The sequence below is a fragment of the Lichenostomus cassidix genome, chromosome 1, assembly GCF_008360975.1.
Source record: "Lichenostomus cassidix isolate B80296 chromosome 1, HeHo_3.0, whole genome shotgun sequence".
NCBI classification, from domain to species: Eukaryota; Metazoa; Chordata; class Aves; order Passeriformes; family Meliphagidae; genus Lichenostomus; species Lichenostomus cassidix.
The window spans coordinates 92,297,942-92,319,846 of record NC_139479.1 but is presented as its reverse complement, the minus strand read 5'-3'; the positions used below and the strand labels follow the sequence as shown (position 1 = coordinate 92,319,846).

The following is a 21,905-nucleotide window of genomic DNA, read 5'->3' as shown; positions in this document are numbered from 1 at the left end:
CACCTGTAAAATGCATTAAAATTCTGAGCCAGAACTCAGCTTGTCTTTGGTGATTTTCACTGTTTCAGCTATTGCAGGCAGCAGTTTATAAAAGGGGCCTTCACATGACATTGTAAATCCCACAGTGAGCTATTGCAGGAGTAGGGGAAAAAATATGTTAATCCATAGTAGTAAATTCAGGATCACACAACAGGCACATGCTTGCTTTTTGGGGCTGCCAGTTGTACATGGAGCTGCAAGTGACTCACTGTGAGCCATTTTGCACTCTGCATTGTTTCCTCCCTTGGCTGATGGTGTTGTTAAAGACCTTTGCTCTTGCTAGTGACAGCCAGGTGTGAACAGAACTGACAAAGGACTTGGGTTGTGCCTGACCCTCTTCTGAAGTGTGATTAGACAAAATGCAGCCAAAATGCCTCATTTTTCATGTCTATAGGGCAACTTAATCTGCTTTTGAACTTAAAAAGTGCCTTAAAGTGCTATATAAAAATTTCTAGCTCTCTTAAAATTTGAGCCTGACACGTGAAAACTAATATCACTTTGATAACACTCAAGGCAAATGCTCTGTAAATCCTGATGCTCCACACGAAGTTGTGTGCTGTAGGAAGAAGGTATGATTTCTCTTTGTAGGAGGAATGTCTGTGGATTGGGATTTGCCCTCTTTGGGAAGGGGCTTTTCATACACAGTTTTGTTACCTCAGGTAAATAGCTAGTGCCATGTTGTTTGTCACAAGCTGAGAATCAAGCTGTCACCTCTGTGATCTCCTCAGCTATTTCTGGACAAGTCAAGGGTGACTGCTGCCACACAGCAGTTGTTCAACACTTGGGTCCTTTCTGTGCAATCCTGCTGCAGATTGATTGAGGCTTTTCTTTCTCTGCTGCTCAAAATTTTTTTCTTATGTTTTATTTCATTTCTGTTTGTTATTATTTGCCTCTTTCCCTTGTATTTGATCCCCTGTACTTTATAAATGCAGGTAATCAAAGGTGGGTCAGAACACAGATTTATGACGTGATTCTGAGGCGTGCTCCTGTAGACAAAGCCATTTTGCTGTTAATCTTGCACAGAGCACTTTTGGGAACTGAAGGAGTCTGTGCTGCTTCTTAGCTGATCTGATTGTTTGCTGTTCTGCAGGAGCACTGGGGAGCTGTAATAACCTGCTTATTGTGCTGGAAGATCAAAGATCTCTAAGGGTGATGGAGGCTTCCAGAGTGACTTTCTGCAGTGGCCAAGGCCACAATATAGCTAAGGGCACCTGATTACCAAGCTCCTTTTTTGTGGTGTGACATTTGCTACCTTTGGGGTTTTAACTTCTTTTTTTTTTTTCTTGAGAAGAATATATAAATTCTCTGTCATAATTGAGGTGCCAGACTGAAAGGGGTGCCTGTGTTTACCTGTATGTGTTGTGGTCCAAATTCTTGCTCTCCTTGAGCTCTGAAGGCAACACAGGTTCCCAAAATAGTTCTCACATTCACAAGTCAATGACTTTAAAAATCAAAGATATGCATACTGAGTTCAAGATCAAAATGAAATCTGAATGTCCCAACAGAGCTGTTCTCTTAATCCTCTCAGTATTTCTACTCCCCTGCAACAGTAAAACTTAGATTAAAAAATGTTTTGTCCATTTTTAAGAATTCCTTAAAATGGAATTTTGAAGTGGTATGTTCCAGCTTTCCTGTGTCTTGTCTTGTGCATTTCATGGATGGAGCACTGGGACACACTTTGCCCTATGTCCTACAGTGAGTCCATGGTCAGACCAGTGTCCAGCAATGCTGCATTGCATCCTTCCACCTCTACACAATCTTTACACAATGTCTTGGAACATTCATATTTTTGTTCACTCTACCTCAACAATAAATACGAGCATTTTCTCCAACTTTCTGGAGGGAAGAATCCATTTCCCAGGGGATTTCTCTGGGAAATAGAGAAATCCTGGAGCTGCACATGCCCTATCAGACTTGGATAAGGTTCTGAATGTACCAAATATAAGCTGCTCTAAACCAGGCCTGGACCTGGAATCTGTCTTTCTGCTGCTTTTTATTTAAAAGAGCAGGAAAATGAAGCCTGGCAAAAAAGATAAACAGGAACATCTGATTCACAGCTTCTTCACAGATTATGTAGCTATTCAGTTCTCTTCCTGTGCTTTTCTGTACCACCCCAGGAACCATGGTGCTTTCATAAGTACTTGCTTATATCCTACCAGCACTTGTGTCCTATTAGGTAGAGAGCAAGTTTGATCTTCTGGACTGATAAGGAATGAGAACTACTAGCAAAGGTGGAGAAGAGGCCTCTTTCAAATCACACTCTGAGCCCCCACAATCTTAGCACTATTTAGAAATTTATAATATCCTCCTGCAGTTTCCTGAATGCTGCTAATCAAGATTTTTTCATGGCAACATTTGCTGTGGGACAGATATAGAGATACAGGGGAGAAGACAGTGGCACAACTGGTAAATTACTTGGGTTTTCAGCCAAGGAAGAGAGGAGCTGGACTGATGCTCTCAGTAGAAATGAACAATAGTGAAGGGTATAGTTTGGAAATTAGGAAAATGTTCCCACAGGTGAGATCCCAGGGCTGAAGAACAACCTTCTCATGAAAGGGATGGCAGGACAACCTTCAGGTTTGTTTCACAGCAGGTGAGCACTTCACACTCTAGAAGGACCTGTACCCAGTAGAAAATGGGGAAAGAAATAGGCACTGCTGCATTACCTTTGCAGGCTTCCCTTGCATAGCTGCATTACCAGGAAACTCCAAACTGCAGAGCAGAAGCAGTGGCAGTGGAAAAATAAATTTACATGACTGATGGTACCTTCCTATGTAAAAATGACATCTACTGAGTGGCTGCCAGTCTAGGAAAAGTGCTGCTAAATCCTGCTATGTGCACAACTATGGGCACAACCACTGCTACCTGTTACTGAGATGCCTCCCAGAGGAAAAATTTAATGAGGACTCATGCCTCTGAGTGCCTTTGGATACAGATGCAGAACAAGTTATACCAGACAAAAGGTTTCTCAGGTTAAGGGGTGATCTTCAGAGTGTGACAGCACAGAACCTTCCCATGGACCTACTTCTAGCCCACAATCACGTGAGATAGTTTATCTGAAAATGGGATAAGTGACTTCACATGCAACATGGGGAGAGAATGTACACAATGCACCAGAGTTGGTGATGCTCTCCTCAGGATCAAACCAGAGCTTTTTTGGGTTAACTTCTCTGTGTGCTGGTACTTACAGATACCAGGGGTAGGATAGCTCAGTATGGGTGATTAGAAATATATGAAAAAAGTATAGAAATGGGGGGAAAAAAATAGTGTCCTTACAAACCATGCAGTCATCTCTGAAGAGGGAGGACCACGGAGTTATATGGGGACAGCACTGAGGGAAACCACTGTTGTCTTGGAAACTCAAAGGGAAAAATTAGCATACAGAAGGGTTTTAGAGTGTTTTTCAGAGACACTCTACACATACACACACACACACACACACACACACACACACACACACATACACACACATTAGGTGGATAGATGATAGATAGATAGATAGATAGGTAGATAGACAAATAGATAGTCACATTCCTCTGCTTTGCTGATGACTTTCTTGCTCAAAGCTGGCCAATATAAGAATTCTTTGTCTGATTTTAAAAGTGAGAATAGGAATGAACCCCTACACTCTTTCTTCAGCATAATGAGAACGGATCTTGTGTTAGCAATGCAAAGATACAGCTGTTACATATATAGATGAGTTAAAGAACATAGCAGGATGAATTAGCTTATAAGCATATTAGCATATGAGCATCAGCTTTCTGATCCACCCCAAGAAGAAAAGGAAGGAGACCTGTCTTGGATTATGAAGAAAGAGAGCTGTGGGCATAGCTTAAAAGCTCCCTCATGCATCTCACTGCAGTCTGAAACAGCCAAGAGCACTCATGTCCCTCAAGTAGCTGCAATCACAGGAACTTGAGGCACTGGTGATGGAGGAAGCTTGCAACCATAGCTATTCCTACAGAGTACTTCCTGGCCAGTGAAGCAATTTTCCATGTGCAGGAGGTGGAATGGCAGGAGGGACATTAAGGACATACATCCTCTGGCACCCACTGGGAGCAGAGCCCTTGCCAGAAGGGATGAGCTTGTTGCCACCTGAGGCTGGGGGTGGTGACAGTGTCTGTGTGTACCTGAGCCTCCATGGAGTGTGAGACACCACTCAGCTCCTGTGGCTGAAGACAGCTCCAGCTCAGACACCTCCTGTTCCCCTCTTGCACAGATGAAATGAGGCGCTATCAAGAAAAAGCATTTGGTCCTTCAGCTCAGATGAGTCTCTAAACCAGCCTGCCAGAGACAGGCATTGGCAGTGAAAGGAGGAAGAGACTCTGTCCAAGGGAGAAGACTGCTGGTTTTGCTGGTTCTGTGGCTTACTGAAAAGGTGAAAAAAACATGCTGGACTTTTTCTTCTGAGGAAAAATTTACTTCCCTTTCCAGAATATCAGGGAAATAGATTTTGTCATTTCCTGCTTGCTTTGTTATGCACAGGTTTGGGAAGGCAGCCAGCAGCACAGATCCAGGCTCTGGTGTATGCACATACTCTGGCGTGGGCAATGAGCTCCTTTCATATAGATTTATTTTACTCCTCCCCATGCCACCCCTCTGTCCACGGTGATACAATACCACAGTATCTGTAGCATCTAGCTCCTTAAATCCATAGCCTGCAGTTACTAGACCTGTTACTAATGGCCTGGAGTTTGCTCTCCCATCCCTACTGTGCCCACCTCTTCCAATATCAGCAAGGAGCTGTGGTTTCAAGTCTGAGTTAAGTCTTTTGGTATCCTGCACTGCCCTCTGTGCTGGCCTGTAACTGCCTTGGTCTGTTAAGTCTGTGACAGTCCACTGCAGCTCCAGAGCTTGGCATGCCATTTAGCTGGAATGCCCTGGCTGGGTCCAGAGAAACCCCTTGTTGTCTTTTCAGAGACACAGATTTTCTCTAACTGCAGACCTTTCACGGCTTGCTGGTTGAAACAACTCCCAGCATTACGTCTTCGACTCTCCAATCTTCCTATTGTGCTTTGCTCTCCTGAGTGGCCTAGCTTTGGGAGATGATGGACACAGACAGCATGAGACGAGGTAGCCTGTTATCAGAGGGTAATATGCAGTCCATCTAGAGTCTAACCTACCCTCAGAAATTTACTTGATGGATATGATAGGATTGCTTGTAAGGAGACCAAGCACTGGTGTCACGAGAACTACAGTCCTTGTGGCTAAGCCTCCTTGTGCATTTCACACCAGGGTATGTGAATGGAGGCTGTCCTGCTATTAACTCAGAACAGCAGCATCCAGCTACCCCTAAACCACTGCTGATATCTTTCTGACACTCTCCTTATCTTGGGAGAAAAGTGCTGATGAAAGCCATGTTAAAGCAGCCTGTCATCAAACAGAAGTCTCTTGCCACTGTAAGCCAAAGCCACCAAGTCACTTGTGATGGTTATGAAGGTGCAGCAGCTGCATTGCCTGACCTCAGCAAGGAGTGTCTCTAGCAGCACTTGGGGCATGGTTCACCCTTCCAGGAACACGTGCCTAAATACATGTTCTGTGCTTCACCTTGGGGTGGTGCTGCCCTAAGGCATCCCATCAGCTGGGCAGCAGGGCTGATTCCCCAAACCACTGCTCCTTCACTCCAGCTGCTGCTTCTTGAGCAGCTTAAGGAACAGCCCTTCAGTGCTCTCCACAGTGTCAAGTGTGTGAAAATTAAGCAACAAATTTCATAGCTTACCAAACACCACACTTGGCCATGCTCCCTCCCAATGTAAAACTGGCATAGAGACACTGGACCCTTACACTGTCAACTGCCTGGTCTGTGCCTTCTGCCTGATCCATGCTAGCAAGAGCACCTTGCAGTCGCTACCCTGTGAAGAGGGGGCTGCAGGGCAAGGGCAGAGGAAACACCCTGAAAGAAACCCCAGGGAAAGCAGGGCTGGGGGCTGACACATGATTTCTGCTGTGTGATGGATTTACCAAGTTTTCTGGGATGCACTTATGATAAGGTGAGTGAGAGTATTAATTCATTCCCTGTGCTTTGCCATGGATGGCAAAGTGCTCAGCCCAGGCACTGTTCTCTAAGACTTATGTTTGTTTATCTGAGGATCATTTCTTATGTGCCCTCTCTTCTGGGTGCACTAGGGAAAGGAGGGGCACTTGCTTCAACTACAGTAAGTCCCAATTCATTCTCACAGAGCATCCCTGGGGACTGCAGCTGCTCAGGGTTCCTGGAAACACGCTTTGCATCCCTCTTCGCACGTGATGGTTTGAGCCCAGGTTCCAGATGTGACCTTTGTGTGAGGGACAAAAGAAGATCTCCTTTGTAAATCTAATGGCATCCCTTATCAAGCCTGCATATTTCCAGAGCTCAGAGATGGATCTTTGTGCATCAAGAAATAAAGAGCTACGCTTTCTTCCTGTATATGCTTTTTTCTATTTTGTACCTTTTTATCCACAACTATTTTATATCAAGGGCTATTCATCATAAAGGCTATAAAATGAATCCTCACAGGAGACAGAGAAATGTCTTGGCATCAACAGTTTAGTAATGGGTTAGACAGCCTTTTCATGTGGAGTTTGCCAATATGCATCCAGCCCCCTCACCAGCAGGGACTGCAAATTCCTATCACGTGCTGGCTGGCTGTCAGCCGATAGGAAATGAACTTAGTCCCAGTCCAGTTCCTACTCGATCAGTGCACGTCAGAAATACCATCACTGCTGGAAACTGCCTCCCTCCTTCACAGGCAAGCCTGGCAAAGAGGCTAGAAAGTGAAAGCGAGTCTCTCATCTCTGGGGATCATATTGGAGACACATTAGCATCAGAATCTGTAAGGAAAAATCTTATTCAAGCATTGCTAATACTCAACCTGCTCTGTGTTAATATGAAATTGCTGTTAATATGAAACTTTTCACCAGCCTTGTATTTAACATAAGCATAAAGTGATTTTTAGGAAGAAATAAAAAGAATTGCAGGTGGTGCCTTGTCTGTAAAGACACTAAATGAGTAATCTAGCCAGAGTTTAAACAGGTGAACGTGCCTTCACAAAAGAGCTTGAAGATGTCCCAAATGCAACAGTTTTGCATTCTGAAGCTGTGCCAAGGAGAGGCAGAACTGCTCAGATGTCACAGCCAGGCCCGCTTGGAAATTCTCCAGCTGCATTGATTTTATAGAAAAAACCACCAGGTTGCTAAAATCCAAAACTTTTCCAAAGTTAAAATTCAGTTGGGAGGGTTTTCTTCCAGATTAATGATTGAATTCCTACCAAATATGATTTTCTGTCTTGCTCTGAATGGAGGCCACTAGCCAAATGCCTTCTGGCGCTAGACACAGCTTCACATCAAAGAAATGCACTCAGGGAGATGCAGTGGAAAAGGAGAAAAAAGAGCCAGATGAAAGTGTTGACACCATGCCACCCCACTGGTACAAAGAGGGTTTGCTTCTCTTCACACCTGCAGCATTGCAATAGCCCTAACAGAGCCATCTTTCATCTGCCTTTTCTCACCACATCCCAGGCTACAGGAACAGGTATGGAAGAGATATCCAAAGTTTCCACATTGTTTGAACTTCTGGGTTGGGAACACTTCAAAACAAGGCAGAACAAAACGTGTCTCTGTGGAAGCATGGAGCAGTGTGCCAGTGTGTGCCTGCCTGTACCAAAGTGCATGTGCACCATCTGCCACTGGGATTCTGCTCCCAACACTAGGAGAACAGGATGCTTTCACCTGTGGTTTAGGTACCTGCTTAGGGCTCTTTTCTTCCCCAAAGAATTTCTCATTGGAGACATTGCTCTGACAACTGGAAATGGCAGGAAAGGGGATGGCTGGATTCATTTGTCACTTGAGATTGCATTTATGGCATATAATGCTTCAGAGGCCTGGTAAGCATCACCATGTCAATCGTGTGGCTGAGGGAGCCAGGACACCAAGTGCTGTCTGCAGCCACCAGAGATAGCAGCAGAACCAGGACCAGGATTCAGACCTGGTACCTTGCTCCCTGTGCTAACTGCTCCAATGCTGCTTACTCACTGTGCTCACAGCCACCATCCTGCCTTCATTGCTGCTTTCACATTCTTGTTGATCTGAGCTCTCCCTTTAGCTATGCCTTTCAAGTCTTAGGAGCTGTAATGAATATGTATCAACATTTCAAAGCCATAAATCCTGTGGTGGAGAAACAGAAAGGGGACGGGAGAGACAGACACACATACAGTCTAATTCATTTTTAAATGTCTGTAATTCATCCAAGAGCATTATCAATAATTACTAGAAGAAAGCAGTAACTCACATCACGAAAAATCAGTGCTTTGACAAAAAGTTGGCAGCAGGCCTTACAGATATCTTGCACATGCAAAACCTTTCTGGAGCATGATAATCAGCTGGGGGGTGGTGTGGGGGGAAACCTTTCTGTCTGTTCACAGCTCCTGTGGCCTCACCAGGGAACCCTGCAGTTCTGTCATCCCTGTGCCTGCATCAGGCAAGCTGTAGCTCCTGCAGACAAACTCAGTGGGTGCATGTTAGATCTCACCCCTGCAGGAGGTGTGGGTTTTCAGAGGAGGTTTATGGGAGCTGGATGCATTGTAATCTTAAGCATCCCTTGAAAAATCAAGCCTGGATGCTCACTGAATATCCTGTCAGATTCTCACCACTGCCTCCCCTCAGCTGTGGCCATCGCTGTCCTGTGCTCATGGCAGGGAAATGGGCATCTCCAGTCATCTCTGTTACACCACCTTCAAACTCATTCTCTTTAAAGCTCTGACTCAGAGATAGACGGTGGCCTGGGACACAGCAGTGGGAACAGATCCTGAACTGCTTCCAGTTTGGAGTACCTAGCAGCTACCTCCCACCTACAGACCAGAGCCCCCACCAAAATCAAAACCAAGGCAAGACAGCTGTGGGAAGGGAGAGGGGCACTCAGAGAAGGGAGGCTGTTTATGTTAAAACTTGGATATTTTTTTCATCTGAAGCCAGTCCTGGCTGCTCATTTTCTGGACATAAAGCTATAGGGGCTGTGGCATTTAGAGCCATTCCCTGCAATCCCATATTTGTGGGCTGCCAAGACCTGCTTCAAATGTATGGCCCTTACAGGGCTGTAGATGAACTATGGGGATGCTGTGTCATCTTTCAGACCTGTGTGTAAGTTTGTGGAATGATCCTTTTCCTCCTTTCCCCCACCACAATATAACCCAAGTGATGCACCCCTGATTTTGGGACAGGAGCAGCTGGGGCTGTGACCTTTGCTGCTGCAACATGCTGCCAGTCATGCTGCTCTCTTGGCTGCTTCTCCCTGGGTTTACCAGCACTGTGGGAGCAGAGACACTGGCACAAGTACCATGGAGCATCCCTGCTGTCATGTCAGACCTCAGGCAGAAGCACAGCTGGGACCACAATATCTTAAATCCAATGGTTAGGTCTGCTGGGGCTCATCAGCCTGAGACTTGAGCCTCTTCCACAGCTAAGGCTGACCAAAATCTCATTGCAGCACTGAGAGTCACAGCATTTGGGTCACCCCAGTACAGTTCTCTGTGCTGGGCTACAAGTGAGGAACATTTGGCAGTTTCAGGTAATACAACAGCAGCTGCTGCCTCTGTGGTGTGTGTCTCATGAAACTGCCAAACACCTGTACTCTCCAGTTGGCATCTAGTTAATTAACGGATAAAATTCAAGAGATTAGCTTCCTGCACAAAGACCTATATGCTTTAAATCCTGCAGGTGCACCTGGCACTTTAACAGATACAGAGAAGGCCTGGAACCACCTGTCCCAGGGGCCTCAGAGGGCGAGGAGAGCCCATGGTCCATAGATCGACAAACAGCCTTCAAAGGATGCTTAGAGAAGCTGAAGTTTTGTTTTTTTTTTTTTTTTTTTGCCAAATGTTGCTGTTGAAGTCTTTATTTGAACCCTGCCAGTGTGTTCACTTGGCACAATTTCTTATCTTTATATGCACCTCGCTGGCTTGATAAACACATTTTATTTAATCTCATAAATCAAATGTTTATAGTGGCCCTCGCTGTTTCCCATGTAGTATCTGCTGCTCTGTGTTATCAATGGGCCATGTTGCACTGGCCTGTAACTCAGAAGGCCACACACCATAAAGACACACAAAGCAGGAGCATTTCCTCATTGAAAAATACCCATGTTTCCTGTGGAGAACAGAACTGGGGCCTTTTCTGGGCCTTTTAGGATTTGAGGTTTTTTACTTTTACCTTTAAATCAGGTCTAGTGTAGCACTTCAGCTCTATCACCTCATGCCCCATCCTGCTGTTGGTTGTTGAGAGCACCTATTCCTGTGGTGTCCTCACTGTAACAACACCTGAGGGGCAAGTCTGGCTCCCAGGACAGGGACCTGAAGGTGCCCAGTGCTTTGCAGATATGCAGCTGTTTGGACAGACTGGACTTGAAGCTCTACCCAGATGCACTGGGCAGGAAATTGGAAATTGAGCATTTTTATTCCATCTCTCCTTGAAATTGTGGCACCAATGCCACAATAAAGGCAGTGAAATGCTGCGTGGAAATTGGTTAGATTTAGCACTCTCTAACTTTGTTATTACAGCACAGTGAGAAAGCCAGGCCAGAGCTGTGCTTTGTGAGTAATGATCTGAGCTATAGATTAGGCAGAAAATGAATCCTCAACTGGTATACAATGATACTGTCATTCCCAAATTCATTCCCCACAGCAGCATATGTAAAGCTATAATACTGACTGCATAATCAGTAGGTGGTGTTGCTATTTTTTCCCTTAAGCATATGATGGACAAACAGCCTCTCCACTGTACATTTAAACCACTTCCATCATTTCAATTCATCTGTCCAGGATAAATTATATAGGAAAAAATGTGTAGGTGATGAAATTGCCCTCCATTTTTATCTGTTTTTTTTAACTGACAAAGGAGAGACAACAGATGAGGTGTACGTTGAGAGGTGGGTGGAAATCATAAATAACTTGTGTCTTCAGAAACAGACCCTAAAAGCCAGCTTGACTGTTTGGGAAATAGGGCTAGGGGCAGTCTGTGTGATAAGGTGTTGGTGTTCTTGCCTTCTTAAAGCTTTCTATCTAGCTCTGCGATCTCTCAGCTATTTTTTGTGGGTTTCTTAAAACAAAAACAACTGAAGATCCCATTTCACAGGGATTAGAGTTTCCATGGAGAGCCCTTGGCGCCTGTGGTAGGTTGTGGCGTGGCTGTAATGACAGTCCCAGCCCTGTCCCACCAGTCCCAAGACATTAGGAGTACGCATGAATGCGCACATGGAGAAATGCACGCACTTCATCTTTAACGGGGTTTTAATTGTGTGCGTGTGGGAAGCGCCAGATAACAGCCCTGGAAGCAGAGGCTGATTGATCACAGATCTGGTATGGGATTTGGGTGGCACCAGCAAGGCGCTTGGTGCCTTTGCCAGTCTGCCTGTGACGTCCCAGTCTCGAGAAAATGACCTTTGAGGACCAACAGCACCAGTGGTTTTTCTGATGTGGAGGTTGACCACTGAAACTAGAAAACCACCCTCTTAAACTTCCTGGTGTTTCTTGCCTTTCTGTGTCCTATTCTCCAGGGCTTCTGGCCAAAATCAGCCTGGAGCTGAAGGGTCAGCAGCTAAAAGCTCAAGCTCTAAAAAGCTTGAGCTCTAAAAATCTCAAGGCTTTTAGAGAACCCAGCTGCCTAGGAAAAGGAGTGGAGCAAATGGGGCAGAGATCAAGGGATGGGGACCTTGCATGGAGCTGGGAGCTGGCAGAGAGCAGGGAAAGGGGAGGCTGAGGTCAGATCAGCAGGAGGGAGGTGAGGATGGAAATGCAGGGATGGCAGGGAGAGAGGTTCATGCAGGAGCTGGGCATTGGATCTGAGGCACCAGAAGGGTGTCACAGGAGGGGATTTGCTCCTTACTCTTCTACAACCCTGGTTTGTCACACACCCGAAGCAGGAGGAGCACAGTGTTCAGAGAAAAGCACTGCCAAGTCAAATATCAGCAGGGCAACCTTTGCTAGGCTTTGTAGCACACACCTGCTTAAATACCATGTCTGATTATTGCTTCCCAAAGATTTTATGCACAAGGTAGGCTCTGCCTTGCAGCTCTCCAGACACACCTTGCTGCCCGAGCTCTGAAAGGCATGCAAGCTTCACCAGAGGTGAGCACCCAGGCTGTCAACAGCTGGATTCTGCTGCAGCAGTGTTCCCTGCTCACGAGAGAAAGGCACTCGAGTGAGAGGAAGGCTTCCCTGCATTATTGTTCTAACCCTATTGCTCTAGCGTGTTTCAAGGCTAAGAAAAATACTCCAAGTCTGGAAATCAATTTATTTTTAAGTCACGCTGGCTGCACTCTTTGGAGGAAGGGAGCCTGAGTGAGCAGCTGGGGGATCAGGAACTCTGCTGGGCTGGGGCAGTAGGAGCAGCTTTAAAGGGAGAGGGTTGCAGCCTTCTACATATCAAGGCAGGATGTCTAAAACCAGAACATGGAAACATGCTTGGGGAGGAAATAAAACATGATTTTACTCAGCCTAAGCTGAAATGGATGTCTGTGAGACCAAGTGACAGAACCTATAAATAACTTACTGGTGACCAAAATAGATGGTCTGGGCTAAGCTACGCTATGCTGTGCTATTCATTCCTTCTTTTCTCAGCATAGGATTTTCACAGCTGCCCCATTGCTTAATTTATTAACTTCAGAAGATATTCTTGCTAATGGCATGACACCTGTAGTCCTGCTATGTTTGCTCTCTGCACACAGGCATACCTAGCTCCTGGTAGGAGGCAGTGAGGACTCTGGCAGAAGGCACTAAAGCCAACCTGAGTTTTATTCCAATGATTATCAGGGATCATTATTTGCAGCAAAACAGCATATAATTCTTTAAGTGTAGGTAGGTACACATGCTGGGTGGCTGGAGCAGCAGGAAAACCAAGACTTGATCTGTTTCTGTTTAAAGCAAATGGGATTTTAGTCATTGACTTCGGACAGACAGGACTGGGACCCAAGAACAGTCAGTTTGCCAGTTTGTTGCTTGCCTACTGATCTCATGCCAATATTGTCTGCGTTGGTCATGGGCAGGGGGGGAATAATTAGCAGCGCTTATTAAAAGCCATGTTGATTATTCATTACAGCTGCTGTAGGCCACCCTGCTTCGACAGCATGGGCTCTGGTGTCAGAGGCAGGGGGAGGGGGAAGCAAATGGGGGCTCCTTCACTCTGGTGCTCCAGTGGCCGTCTCTTTTCCACAAGACGGATGTTGTGCTCTAAGTACCTCTCCCGAGAGCTAATGGCCGACATGGCATTATTACCAGCCTGCGATGAGCTCTATCTTTTTTTTTTATGATAGTAATTTGTTACACTGGTTTGCCACATGCCCGCTGCTTCCTTGTTAATCCAATAATCTATATGAGAAAAGCAATTTGACATTCCTCCTTCCCATCTGCCACCCATCACCCAATCTATATCTTAACTATCAGTGATTTATTAATGGTGTCTGCATTAAGTACATCTCCGCTTCATTGGCGCCCTCGATTCCCTCTCTCCTGGAGACACTCTCTGGATACATTTAGAGAGCAGAGTCAGCACGAAGAGGAAAAGTAACAGTAAAAGCAACCAACTCGGGGGATTTTAGGTGCTTTGGTCAAATATTCGATGTGTCCAACAGCCTAAAGCCCACTCAGCTGAGATTCAAGCCCATGCTCAGCCCCTGTGCTCCTTGCAAACCATAATGCATTAGACAATGCAGGGCTTTATCAAATTTATGCCTACAGTCCCTTTGGCAGCATCAGTTTGCACCCAGTGTGGGTCAGTGTTCAGTGGCTCTTGGAAGGGGCTTTTGATGGAACTTTATCCAGTGTTTGCTGGGCAATGCTTCAAGGGAAAACAACCAGATTCATGATCTGTGGAAATAATGAAGGATAGTGTCCAATATCCTGGATTCCTTTAAGTCTGGAAAGAGTGGTTCTGCTAGCCTTTCTGTCAGTGGCACAATGAACAGCACAGCCTTTATGTGATCACCTATTTTCATGACTCTTGTAAGAATACTGTACCTTCAATAGCTTCAGCAAAGTTGGTTTGAAACCAGCCAATGAGCTCAAAAGCTTCTGGAGGTGAAGGGCATCCAAGAAGCTCACATATATACGCACACACAGACACACACACTCCTGTGTGCTTACAAAGGCCTTGTTTCCTTAGAAACCAAGCTAAAATTCTACTGGCAGTATTTCAGCCTGCTTGCCAGTATCAGGAAAGAGCTCAGGGACTACTTGAGTCCTGCAAAATGAAATTCTCCTTTCCTTTTAAAGGAATGCTCTGCTTGAAATTAGATTTGGGAAGTGCTGCTCCTCGCACAGCTCAAACCTCACACTGCTCCACCCACAAGGGATGCAGGACAGGCATTCCCGGTCATTCACCTTTCATTCTCAAAACTCAGGCAGTGTCCTTGCACACGCTGGCCAGGCACTGCTAACAGGTTTCATTGATTCAATTATTCCCCACACAGCCATTGAGCACAGCACTAGCAACATAGCGCAGCATCCTGCTGTATTTCCATGCATGCTGAAACACTGCTTAATGACTTTTAGTTTAACTCACATGGGGAAAGCAAAAAAAGAACATTTGACTTTACACTGAAGTTCATTACACTCATCTTTCATGCCACACTCCTGGGGATCTAAGGATGCAGAGTGCAGAAACCAGATCTTTTAGTTTATATAATTTGACGTAGCCAGATTTGATACTGGTAAAGTCTTTGTTATACAGAAAGTTAATGCTGTAGGTTGGATACAACACCTTTAGAAAGCATGGAGTGTGGACAGCATGGCAGATGATACTTTTATTTTGTCTTCACCACAGCTCTTTTTAAAAGGCCTTCATTTATTTAGAATAGCCTAACAGAACCTTCTCTGTAATTACTGCTATTTTTAAGGTTCAGAAAGTCATTAAAGAACAAAGGGCAGTGAGAAAAGACAGCATCTCGGGAAACAGTGACAGTGTGGAAATGAAACAGTTACAAGCAAAACTGAAATGGATTTCATTGCTTTTTGAAGTCCAATGCAAAGAATGTTCTCACAGCATGCACCTTGCTAGATGTGCAGGGGTGGAGGATGATTTGTGCCAGGCAGGGCAAACACACTGTTGGTGCTGCTAAATTACCTTCTGAGATAAATGGCACTACCTGGACAGTTCCCACCCAGCTTTTTTTCCTGGTACAGGAAAAAGTTTGGATTCACTGGGGTCTGCAGTGACTGACTTGATGGTCTCACAAAGTGGTTCTCATGTAGCCTTGCAGTCTTGCTACCCTGAGCAGTGTTTAGTATCTTTCTGAATGTTTGCCTCTTGGTGCTGGTGAGCTGTGGTTGAGATGCTACTCTTCCCAGTGCTCGGCTTCCCAGCCACTCCCAGTGCCTCAAGATGCCAGTCTTAATATTGTTGAAGGCTCCCAAGGTGATTATCTTTTGCTGTTCCCTTTCCCTAAGGCTGAGATTTTCATTTGAGTTTTAGAATATCAGTTAACCCACATTTATCAAATGTCAGTATCATTTGGATTAATAACAGTTTTATGCATAATGAAAAATCTTGGGATAAACAGACTGGGAAGAATGCAGGTATAGATTCATCATTAGGAACTAAATTATCTGGTTTGGGTCTTTCTTTCTTTTCCTTCCTTCCTTCCTTCCTTCCTTCCTTCCTTCCTTCCTTCCTTCCTTCCTTCCTTCCTTCCTTCCTTCCTTCCTTCCTTCCTTTCCTTCTTCCTTCCTCCTCCTCCTCCTTCCTTCCTTCCTTCCTTCCTTCCTTCCTTCCTTCCTTCCTTCCTTCCTTCCTTCCTTCCTTCCTTCCTTCCCTCCCTCCCTCCCTCCCTCCCTCCCTCCTTCCCTCCCTCCCTCCCTCCCTCCTTCCCTCCTTGTAAAACAACTATTTCTTGTTAACCATGAATTCAGCCATGCAATAACTACAGCTAGATCTGCTGAATAGTTGAAAAGGGGAGGGGGGGGGTTGACTTTGGTTTGGTCTCTCTTTTTCTTTAAAGGAGTAAAAAGCTAAATTCCTAAACTGGAGGATGATGAGGAGCAGCTCATGTTAAATCAGATGTTTCCTCCAGGCATTCACTCACACCAGTGAAGACACAGACCCTATCCCTGCCTATGCCTCATCAGCTTGAAATTATATTTCTACCTGAGGTTTTCTGGGGTAAATCTCTTTTATTCCCTCCTGCAGGAGGTGTTCCACTTTCTCTAATGTGTTAGGAAAGTCCTTTTTGTATGGAGTTCATAAAGAGGTTGGTTACATGCATTGCATGTGTGGTACAAAACAGAGAAATGTGAAGATTTTCCTTAAACTACATGTGAACCTCCTATAGCAGAGGAGGTAGACCTAAAATGGGGAAACATGAATATTTCACAGTCCCATCAGATGGAGAAAGCTGTCCCTCCATGCTTTGTGTTTTTTAACACTGCACTGCTGAATAAAGCAATGTCTGCCTCCAGCCTTTTATTCCCATCATTTGTTTCTGTTAAACTTGCTGAAAATGGAAAGGGAGCATTTCCTTTTGAATTGAATGACATGTTTTCTTGGAGCCAAAATAGTGGGGGGAAAGGAGTTTGTTTATTTGTTTGTTCACTGATTTGGCAAGGAAAGTCCCAAGCATTTGAATTTTGGCTGAGATCAGAACTACTACAATGTTTTGTCTTTTTTCTTTTTCTTGCTTATCTGCCAAAGAGCAACAATAGCTCCCTACACAGGCCTGCTGGAAATGAGATGCAGTGGCAAGGAGTACCAAATGACTGGGGAAAGGAGGGTGTGATTGCACGATAGGATAGCTCTGACCATGCAGACCTGGGGGTGTGGCACACTGACAGCACTTCGTCTGAAGAGAGTTAGGCTGAGGTGTGTGGAAACAAAGTGTAGCAGCAAACCTGCTGCTCTCCCTCCTCCTCCCCAGAGATATTGCTTGCAGTCCCCCCACATACCCTTCTGACTGCCAGCTTCTCCAGATGACTTACTCCACAAAAGCACAAAGAAAAGCACAAACCTACAGAACAAAAAAACCACCAAAACACAAACAAACAAAAAACCACACACACACACAAAAAAACCCAAAACCAAAAAAACCCCGAAACCCCAGGAATAATCCTGGCAACTGTTTCTATAAAGGATCCTGTAGACAAAGGTGGGAAGCACATCTTTGGTGTATGATATTGCAAAACTGTAAGAAGAATCTGTATATTTGCTCTGGGCATTCCCTTAGGCTTCTCTGTTTTAATAGCATAATCTTAAATCAAGCTAATGTTGGAAGTAGAGCAGAGAATAGGGAGTGAAGGCAGGAAACTCTGGCTGAAGCTAGATCCTGATTTCATGTCTTCCCACCTACTCCAGATAACACCAGTTTGCTTGACCAATAACCATTGCAACCTGGGGTTTTTGATAAGCCAATGTTCTGGGACCTCTGGTTTCCCAAGATTTTCCCATTCACAGAATAGTTCTTTAGCAAATAGTCCAGAGGAACTGATTCAATATTTATATCATTATCTGTATCTATAGCCTTGCATTAGGAAAAAATTAAAAGTCAGCATTTTGTATTATAAAACTGCGTGGTGTTCACAATGTCAAGTTGCAGATGGGTAAGGTGGTGGATTATTTGCCCTGTCTGCTGTGTATAGAAGAGATCATTTGGGAATTTAGTAGACAGAAAGATTTCATGAATGACTGCAGAAGACAGAAGTGAAAGCTGGGAATTATTTGGGGTAGAGGAAAAGAACAGAAGGAAGAATGCTAATCTCTCATTTGTAGCTTTGGAGATCTCTGCAATTGCCTTTTGAGATATGAAGTTATTTCCCCCTAATAATCTGCTTCTGGTGTGGTTTTTCTCCCAAGGAATATGAGGCATGTGTAAAATTCTTACAATCAAATGTGAAATAGCAGTGCTGGAAAGATAATGGTTTGACAGCAGCCAAACTGCCCCAGGCTGCCATCACCTTGCATATTACTCTGTGAGGTGTCTGAAACTTTTTTCAGTGGAAGATTCAATGAAAGATGTAATTACAATTATACAATTAATGTTTTCCTTTGTACTTCCTTAAAAAAGAAAAGAAAAGAAAAATCTCAAAAGGTATTTTTCCTGTTTGTACTGAAAACACTTTTGTGTTTCATGAAAGCTCTTCGTTTTTTTTACACTGAGCCTCTAGGGAAAAAAAACCAAAACCAAACCCTAGCAATTCATATTGTTGTAAAATGTTTCCAGAGAAAAATACAATTGCTTCTGACTAGCTTTAGTTATCATGTTTTTTTTATTAAAATCTCCATCTCTTTGCATTCCTGCTGCTTATTTGACAGTCTCTGCTTGTCTTTCTTATACTCGTTTGCCACCATTTCACAGTCTCTCTTTGTACTCCACACTTCCTATTTTTAATTGGAATTTTCTTTTTTCCAATTCCTTCACCTTTTCTGTAGCAGATCTCTTAGGTAGTAGATGATCCTAATAATATCTGAGTTGGAGATGAACTTTAGACCTACAGTATATCTGAGTTGTTTTGAAGTAGCTAAAAAGTATTAGAAAGAAAAAAAGGTAGACATGAGACATTGTTGAATTTTTTTACCTGATTTGTATAAGTGGAAAGGGGATGCAACACCACCAACTAAAATAGAGTTCACACTCTCTTCTCTAATAAGGACTAGAGGTTTTTATATGGGAGAAATCATCTATTTTTAATAGATTTATATATATTTATATGTTTATAATGAGTACTTTGCATTCCACTTCTGTCTTTCTGCCCAAAAACATGTCAGTGAAACAACTTGAAAGATCAGGGAATGGGAGAATAAAGGATGTAGTAATTGATCTCTGGAGGTCTCCAGACCCACCTCGTGGTCAGGGCAGAGCAGGCTGCTCAGCACCTCATCCAGGAGAGCTGTGAATATGTCCATGGACAGAGATCACACTGGGTTTTTTGGCACCTGCAGCAGCCTGCAGGGACACAGTGGAACCCAGACTAGTTTGCACATGCGGTCTGGACAGCAGGACTAAACTATAGAATGGCCTGGGTGGGAAGGATCCTTAAAGATCATCTTATTCCAGCCCCACTGCCATGGGCAGGGACACCTTCCATTAGACCAGGGTGCTCAAAACCCCATCCAACCTCGCCATGAACACTTCCAGGGATGGGGCATTGGGCATGAAGCTGCACTGGGCTAAGCCTCGGCCTTTCCTTTTGTTGTGACTTGCTCATGGCTTCTCCATCCCTTAGCTTGAAGCATATCAGAGAAGCAGCTCTGATTTTGACTGCATCGACTACATCATGTCATTCAGGTTTAAATTAAAAAGATGCAGCTCACATGATCACAGACAACAGTCTTCAGAAAGAAAGAAGATGAAGAAATACTCTCACTGATTCTGTCAAGGTGGTGTAAGGTAAGGTAGAAACAATGAGGGAAAGCAGCTTTGGGGCTTTTGTTGCTTTCTGTAAGCCAAGCAGAGGGGCAGCACCCAGGAAGGGTGGATGTTTAGGATGCTGCTGGCATCAGACAACCATGGACCTCTCACCTTATGAGTGCAAGTCCTTGTGCTGTTTTCCATTCAGGTGGTCACAGGAAAATGAGGTCAGACTCTCATATCACACATGAAGCCATGGGCCCTCCCTCTGGGGGGCTGAGACAGATTTACCATATGGACATCTTTGACTTCACACACAACTGAAACAACCTCAGCACACTACAGAAAAAATGGCCTTGTCAAAGTTCAGTAACGGAGGAGAGATTTATCGGTGTGGCCACCTTCTTCTCTTTCGATATAATTTATATCTACTCTTTAAATCAGGAGTAATAGCCAAATTATATATGTTGAAAATGGTGAGGTCTGGAAGTGCATAAAATATCTGAAATGAAACCTGAAATGGAGTGAAATTTGACTAGTTTCAGCTGTCGGTACAGGCTTAAAACTCAGGTAGGGCTCATTAGGAAGTTCATCTGACCTTTTGTCTGAACCCAAGGCTGATTTTATGTCTGATCCATAGAGAACATATTTTTTCTTTTTTTCCCCCTTTTTTTCACCTACATGAAATCTCACTGATTATTACTGAAAGCTCCTAAGTTTGTTCAAATCCAAAGTTCAAAGCACGTTCAAAGTACAGGAAACATGTAGCCATGAAAATGGAAATAGTTGAGTTTTAAATCCATAAGATCAGAGCAGCTGGAATTTGCACTTTGCTGAAACTGCCTGAGCCAGAATGCTCTGAAAAGATGAGAGTTAAATCCTGATGAATAGAGAAGAATGAAGGATGCCCTGGGTTTGCCCTTGATCTTTGGTGAAGGTATCTGTCTTTCCTAAATGGTTTTCCAATACAGATGAAATTTATCCACTAAATATTTGGGTAGAGCCTGCCATGCAATATGCTAGAAATAGGTAAATTAGTGCATACTAGGAGAGAAATGGCATCTTGCCTTTTTGGCGTTTCAGTAGATGTATGGTAGGGCTAGGAGAGATCTAGCTCCATGGAATGAGTTTACTCAGGAATTTTTATCTCAGTAGAAGTCTAAGAAAGACCATTTGCAATCTGCTGTATGAAGATTCCAGGCTCACACTAAGGAGTGATGCAGAAATCAAGCCTTAGCCTTGCAAAGTTCTGAAGATAAGAGCAGGAAAAGAGCACCAGTTTTGCTGGAGGAAATGAATGAAACAGGCAGTGTTTGGGTGCAAGACTGCTTCTATTTGGGGGAATTACAAGAACAAACAACTGGAGAAAGACAAGTCCTATGGTTCCTTTTCCTCCTTTCCTGAAAACATTTTGTGTTTATACATGCTTTAGGAGTGAGAAACAAATGGAGAAATGGACCTGGGAAAGATACAGTTCTGAAGGATGGAAAGATCCATCTGAATCATCTTGCCTGATGTCAATCCCAACATCAGGCATGGAGCCACATCCAGCAACTGCCTTGTGTCATCCAGAGACATGCAGCTGAACAAAAGGGCAGCATTTTAAAAGTCCGCATTGCATAGTTTAGCACAGGCCTGGAGCTGATGGCCTGTAGCCATGGATTTGTCATGGATATGGAACAGGACTGTATGAGCTCATGTGACAGACTGCATTAGATTGCTGTGACTTCTTGGGACTAGTGCCATCAGAACTTCAGCAACATGGATGAATCAAAACTGCAGGAGGAGATCTTGTTTAATAATAGTTTTGTTGGTGGTTAAATCAGGGTGTTTAATCCACGAGTTTTTCAGGCCCTCTTCTGTCCAACTGGACTGCTCTCATCATAATGTAATTTATGCCAGCAATTAGGCAGTGCTGCCTACAGCAATACCTCATTCTCTTGAGGGATTAGAGGCAAAGAGGAAGTCACCATGGTCTCCTAGTACACTTCAGTATATATTTCTGTGTCTCTGCAGGTCTCTCCAGTTCTTTACAACTCATACAAAAATCAACAGTCTCTCATGCTTTGATGTAACACATTGGCTTTGTCTTTGGCTGTAACATGGAACACTTTGAGGATTGTAGAACAGAGGTATGAACACAAGTGAAAGCAAAGTTGTTTTCAGTACCCCTAGGGCAAAGGTTTTCAGACTATAAGATGCTGTTACTCCCAGTTTGAGACATATGTATGTCTGCTAAATGGTGTGAGTGTCAGCCAACCAGCATTTGCTTATTCTTCCAGTCCTGCTGGTAATTCAATCAGAGGTGTGCTCCTTCTTCTGCCCCAGGAGCAGAGCATTCACTCTGGAATGAAGAAGAATAATGTTGGCTCTTCTGCTCTTGTACCCTGCCTCCATTCCTTTCTTGCTGCTTCTGAACCCCCTGACCCTTTCAAAGGCAGCTCAGCAGCCTTCTCCATCTTCTATTGAATTGAATTGCAAATCTGGAGAGGCTGCAGTGGAAGCAAGCCATCCATTTCAATTCTGTGTCCCTGTTGTCCCTCCCGTGGGACCAAGACAGACCCTG

At 44.2% G+C, this 21,905-nt stretch overlaps 1 long non-coding RNA gene across 2 annotated transcripts in view; it reads left to right on the top strand.

The window, feature by feature from the left end:
* The window catches only part of LOC146445276 (uncharacterized), a 138,943-nt gene that overhangs the window by 58,320 nt on the left and 58,718 nt on the right, over window positions 1–21,905 (top strand). The gene's annotated exons all lie outside the window — the stretch shown is intronic.